Source organism: Silene latifolia, chromosome 1, assembly GCF_048544455.1.
Source record: "Silene latifolia isolate original U9 population chromosome 1, ASM4854445v1, whole genome shotgun sequence".
NCBI lineage: Eukaryota > Viridiplantae > Streptophyta > Magnoliopsida > Caryophyllales > Caryophyllaceae > Silene > Silene latifolia.
In genome coordinates this window covers 163,435,099-163,446,062 of record NC_133526.1, presented here as the reverse complement: position 1 = coordinate 163,446,062, position 10,964 = coordinate 163,435,099, and the positions used below count along the sequence as shown (strand labels likewise).

At 40.8% G+C, this 10,964-nt stretch overlaps 1 non-coding gene across 1 annotated transcript; it reads left to right on the top strand.

Annotated features, from left to right (window-relative positions):
* Window positions 1-10,647: 10,647 nt before the first annotated feature.
* On the top strand, window positions 10,648-10,754 carry LOC141618174 (small nucleolar RNA R71). The gene has a single exon (XR_012531323.1). It is a non-coding gene; the product is annotated as a small nucleolar RNA R71 (small nucleolar RNA).
* Window positions 10,755-10,964: the final 210 nt, after the last annotated feature.

The following is a 10,964-nucleotide window of genomic DNA, read 5'->3' as shown; positions in this document are numbered from 1 at the left end:
TAGGTTGAATGATCAGTCGATCGAGTTGTGTTCCTACTCGATCGACCAGATCCTGTATAGCCTTACTCGATCGAGCACCCTTCTTGGTCGATCGAGCTGTTTCTGAGTCAAGTTCACTCGATCGAGTGATTTAAGTGGTCGATCGAGTGGATATTGATGACGGGCTGGGCTTTTTAGTTATTTTCCGTCATTAGGTTTAATCCCACTCCTAATTTCTTATAAATAGGAGTAAGGGTTGTCATTTAGAATGATCCAATAATCCGGGGGAAGGATCACGTTACTCCTTTTCCCTTCCTTAAACACTGTTACTTTTTATTTCTTCCGGATCCCTTAATCTAGTAATTCTTCTTCCCTTTTCTTCTTCCCTTTTAATGTTTATTGTTATTATTTATTTTATTCTTGTTTCCCCCATTCCCATGAGTAGCTAGTTCCCTTAGTATGTTAGGATTAGGGAAGCCGTGGTAGCGATGCTTTAATTGTATTAAATAGATTAGCCCTGCGATAGGAATTGTATTAGGCAATTTAATTGTTATCCGGTCGAATGTATGCATGCAGGAGACCAATAATTCTAGTTAACCCCGACCTAGATCGAAAGATTGGAAGGGAAGGCTTGCTTAATTACAATAGGGTATTGCAGTGAGGGCGAAAGTTAAGCTGTTTACGCTCTAGGGCGGTTTAAGGACCGAAAGGTGACGACCATAGCTCTTCTTATCAGTAGTCTAATCGCCTTAATATTCCCGATAGTATAAGATCTGATAGCTGCCACGGTGGATCGACTCCTAACATACTTCCTTTTCTTCTGTTAAATTCTCTTTTTTATTTCTCTTGCTTTAGTCTCTTTAGTTTAAATCAACACAATCAAAACCCCCAATTGTGACATTTAGACAGATAAACAGACAAATAGATAGTACACCGCCTCCCTGTGGAGATCGACCCTACTTACCGACTTCGTTAGTAGTACTTAGGTATTTTATTTTTGGTACGAAGCGACAGTATCAAATTTTGGCGCCGTTTCGGGAGGCAATCTATTTATTTATTTGTTAAATTTTATCTGTTTTTAGCCTCAGGGGATTTTTCCTTGAGGCCGTCCGATCTTTTTCCTTGAGTCTTTGTTTTGATAGGCCTTAGGTGTACTACCTAGAGTTCTAGGTGAAAGATCGTCAAAGGGAAGGCTTGAGTACCTTTGACCCGTCACCGATGTCCCATTATAGGGAACAGTAGGTGATCTCGCTGCGGGAGATGTGGTCTGCGCCGAGCACAATGCACTGTAGTTGTGCCGCCACATCCATCCTATCAATGGCCACCGCAACAAGATCCTCCCGATATACAAGAAGAAGAGATCATGAGTGAAATCCTTGATGGAGATACTTGCATTCCAAGCGCAAGAATACTTCTCGCGAATTGATAAGCTCGAGTCGTAGTTGCTCGATTAGCGGTGAGATGGAGATAGAAGAGATCGCATGAGCCGACATATTCAATGGTAACACTTGTATCACAAATGCAAGAGTGGAACAAAAATATGGACGCTCGATTCCATGAGCTCGAGGTCGTAGTTGCTCGATTAGCGGTGAGATGCAAGAAGAAGAGGTATACCTTGCTGAGAGCGGTTTTTCCCCTGAAGAAACCGTGTTGCCCAATGCCGAGGATGAATTCTATGATTCGGACGACGAGTTCCTATCATATTTCACTGCCCCACGCGAAGATTTCAGCCCTGTACAGGAGGAATCACTCGATCGAGTGACTTATATAGGTCGATCGAGTGATTTGCCAGGAGAAACTGCTCGATCGAGTGATATCACTGATCGATCGAGTGGAATTCAGGAGGAAATCGGTCGATCGAGTGACTATTTTGCTCGATCGACTGAGTTGGCCATTGGGAGCTATGATTCGTCATATGGGTTTGATTTAGATGACGATTTTGATGATGATAATGGATACGGTGAATCTCCCCTATTCAAAGCCGAGTTGGATGCACTTGAGGTCGCGATTTACGGTGAATTCCACTAAGGAGGGTGACAAAGAGGTAGTGAGTCGGTAATCACTCCTAGCGGATGAGGTAATAAATTCTTTTATCTACGATCCCGTCATTGAGAGCGATCAACCTGAGGTAGTGAACAATAATTTAATTATTGTTTGTTTAAATAGTAAATTGCCTCGTTTGACTTATGCTTTGCATTCTAATGCTTTGCCCCTTCCTAGTAGGTCTTACAACATAACGAATTTTCACCATCCTTATCATTATAAAATTGTTTATCTGAATTGGAGCCCTATATTATCGTCAATTGCTCCGCCGCTCCTTTATTTTGTGGATAAATTTAGGAGCGCCCATAGGAAATTTGTTAGACTTAAATGTTTACATATCTTTATTTCCTACTTTGCTATTCCACTTTTGTGCTACTTATGCTTCTGTGTAGCACATGCGCAGCTCTTTGACAGGTTGCTGCGCGCTTTGAGCTGTTTTGATTGTGATTAATTAGAGAGGCTCGAAGAAAAGAAGGTCGAGCTGGGACCTGACTGAAGCTAGCGCTACCCGGGAGGCAACCCGGCGATTTTATTTTGCATTTTAATTCTTTTCAGTTGTAATAAATGGTTTTCATACCGTAGACTTTATCAGTTTGCTTGTCCAGTTAGTGTACGGGCTGTTTGTCATTGTGTTTTGCAGGTACTCGCTGAGGATCACTCGATCGAGTACTTTTTGTACTCGATCGAGCACTTTTGCTGCCAAATCCATTCGATCGAGCATTTCATCTACTCGATCGACCACCTGCAAAATGAAAAGCCACTCGATCGACCACAATTCTCTTCGATCGAGCAGATTTTGGACGCCCATGTTACTCGATCAGCTACTATTCCTCTTGATCGAGTGTTATTAACTTGGATTAGCTTCCTGAGACGGTTTTCCGGGCCCTTAGCAACCTCCCATTTCATGGTCGGTTTGGGGAGGTCCCCTTATTCGCGCTATCTTGTAAGTTTTCCGCATTTACTCTCTTTCTCCTTCAGTTTGCATTTCCTTTCCATGTTTTGGTACAATGGGGGCATTGTACGGTTTGGTTTGGGGAGGTTATGCATCCATATCTGTGTCTGCATATTGTTTTTATTGCATTTCAGTTATCACGTTTAATTTATGTTTGCATTGTTGTTTATTCTTATTAAAATTTAAAATCTCATAAAAATTAAAAAATTGTTAAAAATTCAAAATTTCACGTTTATTTTAGCATATAGGTTGAGTCGGAACGGTAGATTTCAATGATGAAATTGCTCTACTTTTGTCTTTTTGCTTAAGCCTTGCATTGAACTGTTACCTTTTAGCTTTGTCTTATTGCATAATCTACGAGTTTATGTTTAAATTTAGCTGAACGAATAGACTTGACCTGAAATTTTGGCAACCTACTTATAAATTCTAAGGATTTAGAGCCGTATAAACTGGTGTCATTTATGACCAGTTTCATGTAGGATTGTGAGTAGTTACTCCTTGCATAATATGTATCATTAATTTGCACGTATATGAAATTCAATTGCTTTTTGCCATCATACATTCGGGTTAGTGGTTGGTGTCACATGCAGGGAGGTGCTTACATATTCCCTTTCTTTCATCTTTACCCATAAACTCCACATTAGCCAAATTTGCCTGATGACCCTTTAGCTACATCCAAATTTAGCCTGCCTTGTCAAGCTAGTTTAGATTGTTGTTTTGCGGTATACATTTCATTGTATCAAATATTGGCGCATATTCTATTGATTTGGAGTTGGTAATTTATGAAGAAAAGGAGGATGATGAAAAAGACGTGAAAAAGAAAAAGAATGTGAAAAATGAAAAAAGAAAAAGAAAAAAATCAGAAAAGAAAAAGAAACCGAAAAAAAAACAGAAAGAAAGAAAAAATGAGAAAAAAATGGTTGACGGTTTTCACTCCTATGCTTTATCATTATCATTTGAGGAGTTAGTTCAGTTTGGTTTGGTGAGATTTTATGCCAAATGAAGGGCATGTATTTATTCATAATTGAGTTGGAATCGGATGTTGTCATATGGTTTTGTTTAGGTACTAGCTTGATCACCTATACCTCCACATTCCCATAAATGTTTTGCCTTTTCTTACCCATTGCCTCACTTTACCATATTTTTGTAAGCCCTCGGCTGTGACGGACCTTGTTTGGTTGGAATGTATGTTTGGTAGCTAGAATTGTCTATCATATTAGCTGCATGCATGTTTATGTGGGTCGTAGTCTAGGTGAGCGACTATTCCTCTTTCTCTCTTTTACATATATATGTTCACCCTTTGCTTCATGAGAGAAGAGTGACCCGTGAGAGTCCATTATCAAAGGTCTTGCAAGGTCGACGGTTCAGCTTTATTTATAAACATCTTACAACTCGTTTGCATTTGACTGTCTGCTATAAGTGTTAGTTTGCTTGCATTAAATTGGCTTAAGTGGGCATTTGTAGCTGGCTCTGAGTTATCTATTCCGTTCCATTAGTTGCATTTTAGTTTACTCGGGGACGAGTAAAGGTTTGGTTTGGGGAGATTTGATACGTGCATTTTATATAGTCTTTTTAGCCTATTTTATGCACGTATTTCTATGCTTTTATCGTGGTTTTATGCTACGAAATGCCCCGAATATGCTACTTTGGGTTATTATGTCTTAATTGCAGGAATGAACCAGAAAGTAGCGAGATCAAGTCATTTACCGTCCATTTTGCATGCATTTGGAGGAAGAGTGGATTTGGAGCGGGGAATATTGCTGTCTTGGGATGCGTGAAGGTGTTTCGAGAGCTAAAAGGATAAGTCAAAGGCAAATTAACGAGAAATACAAGCTGCTGAAGTCAATTATCACTCGATCGAAGACATTCTTGGTCGATCGAGTGGTTTTAGGTTGAATGATCAGTCGATCGAGTTGTGTTCCTACTCGATCGACCAGATCCTGTATAGCCTTACTCGATCGAGCACCCTTCTTGGTCGATCGAGCTGTTTCTGAGTCAAGTTCACTCGATCGAGTGATTTAAGTGGTCGATCGAGTGGATATTGATGACGGGCTGGGCTTTTTAGTTATTTTCCGTCATTAGGTTTAATCCCACTCCTAATTTCTTATAAATAGGAGTAAGGGTTGTCATTTAGAATGATCCAATAATCCGGGGGAAGGATCACGTTACTCCTTTTCCCTTCCTTAAACACTGTTACTTTTTATTTCTTCCGGATCCCTTAATCTAGTAATTCTTCTTCCCTTTTCTTCTTCCCTTTTAATGTTTATTGTTATTATTTATTTTATTCTTGTTTCCCCCATTCCCATGAGTAGCTAGTTCCCTTAGTATGTTAGGATTAGGGAAGCCGTGGTAGCGATGCTTTAATTGTATTAAATAGATTAGCCCTGCGATAGGAATTGTATTAGGCAATTTAATTGTTATCCGGTCGAATGTATGCATGCAGGAGACCAATAATTCTAGTTAACCCCGACCTAGATCGAAAGATTGGAAGGGAAGGCTTGCTTAATTACAATAGGGTATTGCGGTGAGGGCGAAAGTTAAGTCGTTTACGCTCTAGGCGGTTTAAGGACCGAAAGGTGACGACCATAGCTCTTCTTATCAGTAGTCTAATCGCCTTAATATTCCCGATAGTATAAGATCTGATAGCTGCCACGGTGGATCGACTCCTAACATACTTCCTTTTCTTCTGTTAAATTCTCTTTTTTATTTCTCTTGCTTTAGTCTCTTTAGTTTAAATCAACACAATCAAAACCCCCAATTGTGACATTTAGACAGATAAACAGACAAATAGATAGTACACCGCCTCCCTGTGGAGATCGACCCTACTTACCGCTGACTTCTGTTAGTAGTACTTAGGTATTTTATTTTTGGTACGAAGCGACAGTATCAGGAGTGTAGGAGTCTCCAAGGCTTGCTAGTCTTCCATCATGCTATCATCATCACCACTTCCCTCATGAGAAGTGGTCACATTGCCACTTTCCTTGTCATTTGCTTCTTCACTTTCTTCCCCATCTTGCTCATCATCATCTTCACCATTTCTTTCTTCTTCCATTGCTTCTTCCTCAATATTATCATCGACTTCTTCATCATTTCCAACAACCTCATTATCTCCCACCACGTCCCTAGATGCACCCGGAAATAAGACTTCTCTATCCGCCCAACTAGGCAAAGGACAAGATGGATCAAGGAGTCCTTGCCTAGCTAGATGTAGGAGGGGTGGATATTGAGCCAAATACGCATTTTTCCGATCTTCATGGGCTTGCTTGTGCATTGCTTGCATGAGAAGAGTCACATAGTCTTTCCCAATTTCAATTCCTTCCGGCTTGAACTCTTCATACTCAAAGGGGTAAGGTGGTATGACAAAGGTAGAGGAGGGGGTTTCAAGATCACCCTTTTGTTGTTGAATGATATACTCGGCTTCTTCGGAAAGGGGAAGTAGATAATTGGTCCGGTGGACGCTTAGGCGACAAATCTTCGAGGGCAAGGTGAACGATCTAACTTCACTAGTTAGCCATCCATATTTAGTGTCAAGGGGGTTATGGGCAACCCACTTGAACTTGTGAATCATAATGTGCATATCGATAAGATGGCCACCTTCCTTTGCTTTGTACTTCTTATCCTTATTGAAATTAGGATCAAAGTGCTTAGCTAGGACCGTGACTAGGCCGCCATTGACAATAACGGTCGTGCCCTTCTTCCCATTATCAACATTAAGCCATCTATCAACCAATAGCCTCAAAGAATTGTAAGGCTTGGTGTGAATTCTTCCGATATTCAAAGCCGATTCAAGGAGAATAAAATCGAGTCTTGTGAAATGATTGGTGTCTTTCCTAGCAATTATGGTATTTCCCACAACCTTGTGCCATACTCTTATGCCCGGATGATGGACCAAAAGAGCACGACACGCATGAAAATCCTCAAATTTCTTCCCGGAGATTGCCTCCCAAAGAGGTTCGGGGTCATACTTTCCATAACTCTTGAAATAACTTTCCTCATCACTAAGACCCAAAATTTCACCCAATTCCTTAAAGGTAATGCGTCTACTAACATTAGCTAGACGAAACTCGATATTTTCCCTATTCTCAACTTTGGTGACTTTCAAAGAACTTAAAAATTCCAAGACAAGGGAGGGGTATGTCAATTCCTTTGTTTCAAACAATTTCTCCAACCCCATGGCTTTGAAAAAGGCTTTTGTTTGTTCAAGAACACCCAATTTCTCCAAGGCATCTTTACATATGAATTTGGTGGATTGAATAGATTTCATAGCAAACTTGACAAAAGTATTTCTATGGGTATCGGAAATAAAAGTTACCTCCGGATAATGCAAAAGTTGATTAATTACCAGAGTAGAGGATGTTGATGGTCCCATAGAAGGTTGTTGTTGTTGTTGGACTTCCAAGTTTGTTGTTGCCACCACCATAGCCAAAGCTTTCTTTGTTTGAAGAGCCTTTTGCCTTTGTGAGAGTGCCTTAGCCTTTGGTGCCTTTGTTGCCTTTGTTGCACCCTTAGTCCTTGCCATTGATAAGCTTAATCAAGAAAAGAATGAAAAATCTTCAATATGTAGGATGCCCAAATCGATTTTAAAATGAAAGGCTTTGCCTTTATGAAAACAAAAATCGACTCAAAGGTTGAAGATTTTGTTCTTGGTTTTGATTTTTGTTGAAGATGGAGTGATTAAATTGTTGTGGGAAGGATGGTTTAATTTGATTTTGGTGAATGTTGTTGAGGGTTTTTATTTTTATGATGGAGAGGATGAGGGTTTTGATGTTGTGGGTAGTGTTTATGAATGAATGAATGAATGAATGAAGGTGAGAGGGGTTTTAAAGAAGCCGAAAATTTCAAAGCTGCAGGGGCAATCCGTGCGGATTAGGCTCAATCCGTGCGGATTCTGCTTCTTCAATCTTTGCAAAAGCTCGCCTAAAGACGGGCGGATTTGGTACAATCCGCTCGGATTTGCTGAACACGGGACGGGCGGATTTCTTCAAAGACGGACGGATTCCATCCGTAGATTTTTGCTTGTTTTCTTTTGCAAAGACGGGCGTCTTTTTTACAAGACGGACGGATTCTTCAAGACGGGCGGATTTTTGGGAATCCGCTCGGATTCTTTTGATCAAGAAAATTCCAAAATTCAGCTCGATTTAAGACGGGCGTCTTTTCGCAGGACGCTCGGATTGCATAAGACGGGCGGATTCTCCGGAATCCGCTCGGATTCTTCCTCGTGTACACGGATTGATTCCATCCGTGCACAGCGCATTCCCTTTTTCATTCTTCCATTCTTTCTTTCAAGGCTTGTGTTCTTCATTGTGGGGGCAATACGAAGGCATGAAAAGCCTAGGCAATTGCCATCCCCACACTAAGGTAAAGCACTACACATCAATTGAAGTCGTTAGTCCCTCCCTCACTTCTCTCTTACATGACAATTATTTTGATCAAAGTAAATAAAAATCCAAAAATGACAAAAATGCAATACAAGAATTGAAATGTAAGTTAGGGAGTTAGAAATACTTACAAGTGGTGGTTTAGGGAGGACTCCACCAAACTCTCATTCTTGATGAGATGTCAAGGGGGCATGTTCAAGGTGTTGTTGATGTTGCTCAACACCTTGAAAAAGTAATCAAAAGCTTGTTCATTATTATGGTAGAGGTCCTCAATAGACTGTGGCCCTTGTTGTTGATCATGATCGATGGCATGCCCAATGTAGGGATTAAAAATCCCTTCAAACTCGTCGTCCCAAAGACCACAAACTTCATTGAGTTGATCATTTAAAATCTCTTGCTTAGATGGAGACAACTCTCCCAATTTCTTCTCTTGGCCAATGAGGCCATCCTCTTCTTCCTTGGTTGATTTTGATGAGCTTTGCAAGCTCTCCTTGTCATAATTCACTTGCTCTTTGAATGGAGCATCTTCAATTTTCTTCCTCCATTGGAGTTCCGATTTCTTCCTTTCATCTTTTCGGCTATAATGATCAATCATGAAACATGGCTCATGCAAACGAGGAGCTCTCATGGTCTTGTCAAGATTAAAAGTTATGCTTTCATCTCCCACTTCTAGAGTGAGCTTTCCATGTTTCATCAATCACCGCACCGGCGGTGTGTAGGAAAGGTCTTCCTAGGATGATTGGAATGTTGGAATCTTCCTCCATATCAACAATGACAAAGTCCACCGGGATGAAAAACTTCCCAATTCGCACGGGGACATCTTCCCATATCCCTAATGGTGTCTTCATCGATCTATCGGCCATTTGGAGTGTGATGTTGGTGCATTTAAGCTCTCCCATTCCCAACCTTTTACTCACCGAGTACGGCATGACACTCATACTAGCCCCTAGATCACATAAGGCTTTGTTGATCGTCGTGTCGCCAATGGTACACGGTATTGAGAAGCTCCCCGGATCCTTTAACTTTGGAGGTGAACTCCCTTGAAGTATTGCACTACTCACCTTAGTGAAGGCGATAGTCTCAAGTTTCCGGATCGACTTCTTCTTTGTGAGGATATCTTTCATGTACTTTGCATAGGCCGGAACGTGGTTAATTAACTCCGTGAAAGGAATTGAGACTTCTAAATTCTTCACAATTTTCATGAACTTTCCAAGTTGATCATCAAATTTGGGCTTGGCTTGACGACTTGGAAAAGGAAGTCTAATCACAATGGGCTCCTTCTCTTTGGCCTTGTCTTCATTTTTCTTTGAACTTTCTTCTTTTGATGATTCTCCATCTTTGGAGTTTTGCACAATTTCTTCCTTTTCACTAGCTTCCACAACTTCATCCTCAACTTGCTTCTTCGGTGCTTCATACCTTGTACCACTTCTCAAGTGTATGGCACTAACCGTTTCATGTCTAGGGGGATTACTTTGAGGTGGTAATTGCCCCTTTTGTCTTTGTGAGCTTGAAGATGCTAGTTGAGTCAATTGTGTTTCCAACATCTTGGTGTGAGCTAGAATGTTGTTGATGGTGGTTTCTTTTGCTTGGCTATCTTTTTGCATTTGGGTGAAAAATTCTTGTTGATTCTTTTGCATTTGGAGGACCGCTTTTTGGACATCAAAACCTTGGTCATTTTGGTGATTGTATGGATTTTGATTTTGGTAACCTTGGTTTTGATTGTAAAAGGGTCTTTGATTTTGGTTTCTCATGGGTGGTGGAGTGTATGTTGTTTGAGGGTTTTGAACATTTTGGCTCTTGTATGAGAGATTTGGATGGAACTTGGTGTTTTCATTGTAAAAATTTGAATAAGGGGTACCACTTTTGTAAGCTTGGAAAGCATTAACTTGTTCGGTTGTTCCCCTACACTCACTTGGGTCATGACCCAAAGTTCCACAATTCTCACATATCCCACTTGGGATTGATGAGGAGGCCGTCATGGCATTGACATGATGCTTCGATGATTTTGAGTTTTCGAGTCTAGCCATAGCTTGTTCAAACTTCAAGTTGATTGTATCGATATGGGAGCTTAGTTGGGCACCTAATTGAGTAACGGCGTCCACTTCATACTTTCCTCCTCTAGTAGCCTTGCGAGGCCTACTATATTGTGAATTGTGGATTGCCATCTCTTCAATTTTGCTCCAAGTTTGGTTGTCATCAACCTCGGTGAACATCCCATTCGATCCCATATTGAGAATGTTCCTAGAATCTTCATATAAACCATTCCAAAATTGTTGCACCAAAAACCATTCGCTAAGTCCATGGTGAGGACATGAGCGACAAATTCCCTTGAACCGCTCCCAAGCTTCATACAAAGACTCTTCATCCCTTTGCTTAAAACCCGTAATTTGAGCTCTTAGCATGTTGGTCTTTTCCGGTGGGTAGAATATTTTGTAGAAAGCTAGAGCCAACTTCTTCCAAGAATCTATTCCAAGGGTGGCCTTATCAAGGCCCTTCAACCATTGCTTTGCGGTGCCGATTAAGGAAAAAGGAAATAAGACCCATCTAATTTGGTCTTGAGTCACGCCCGTTTGAGAGATAGCATCACAATAATCGCAAAAGGTTTCCATATG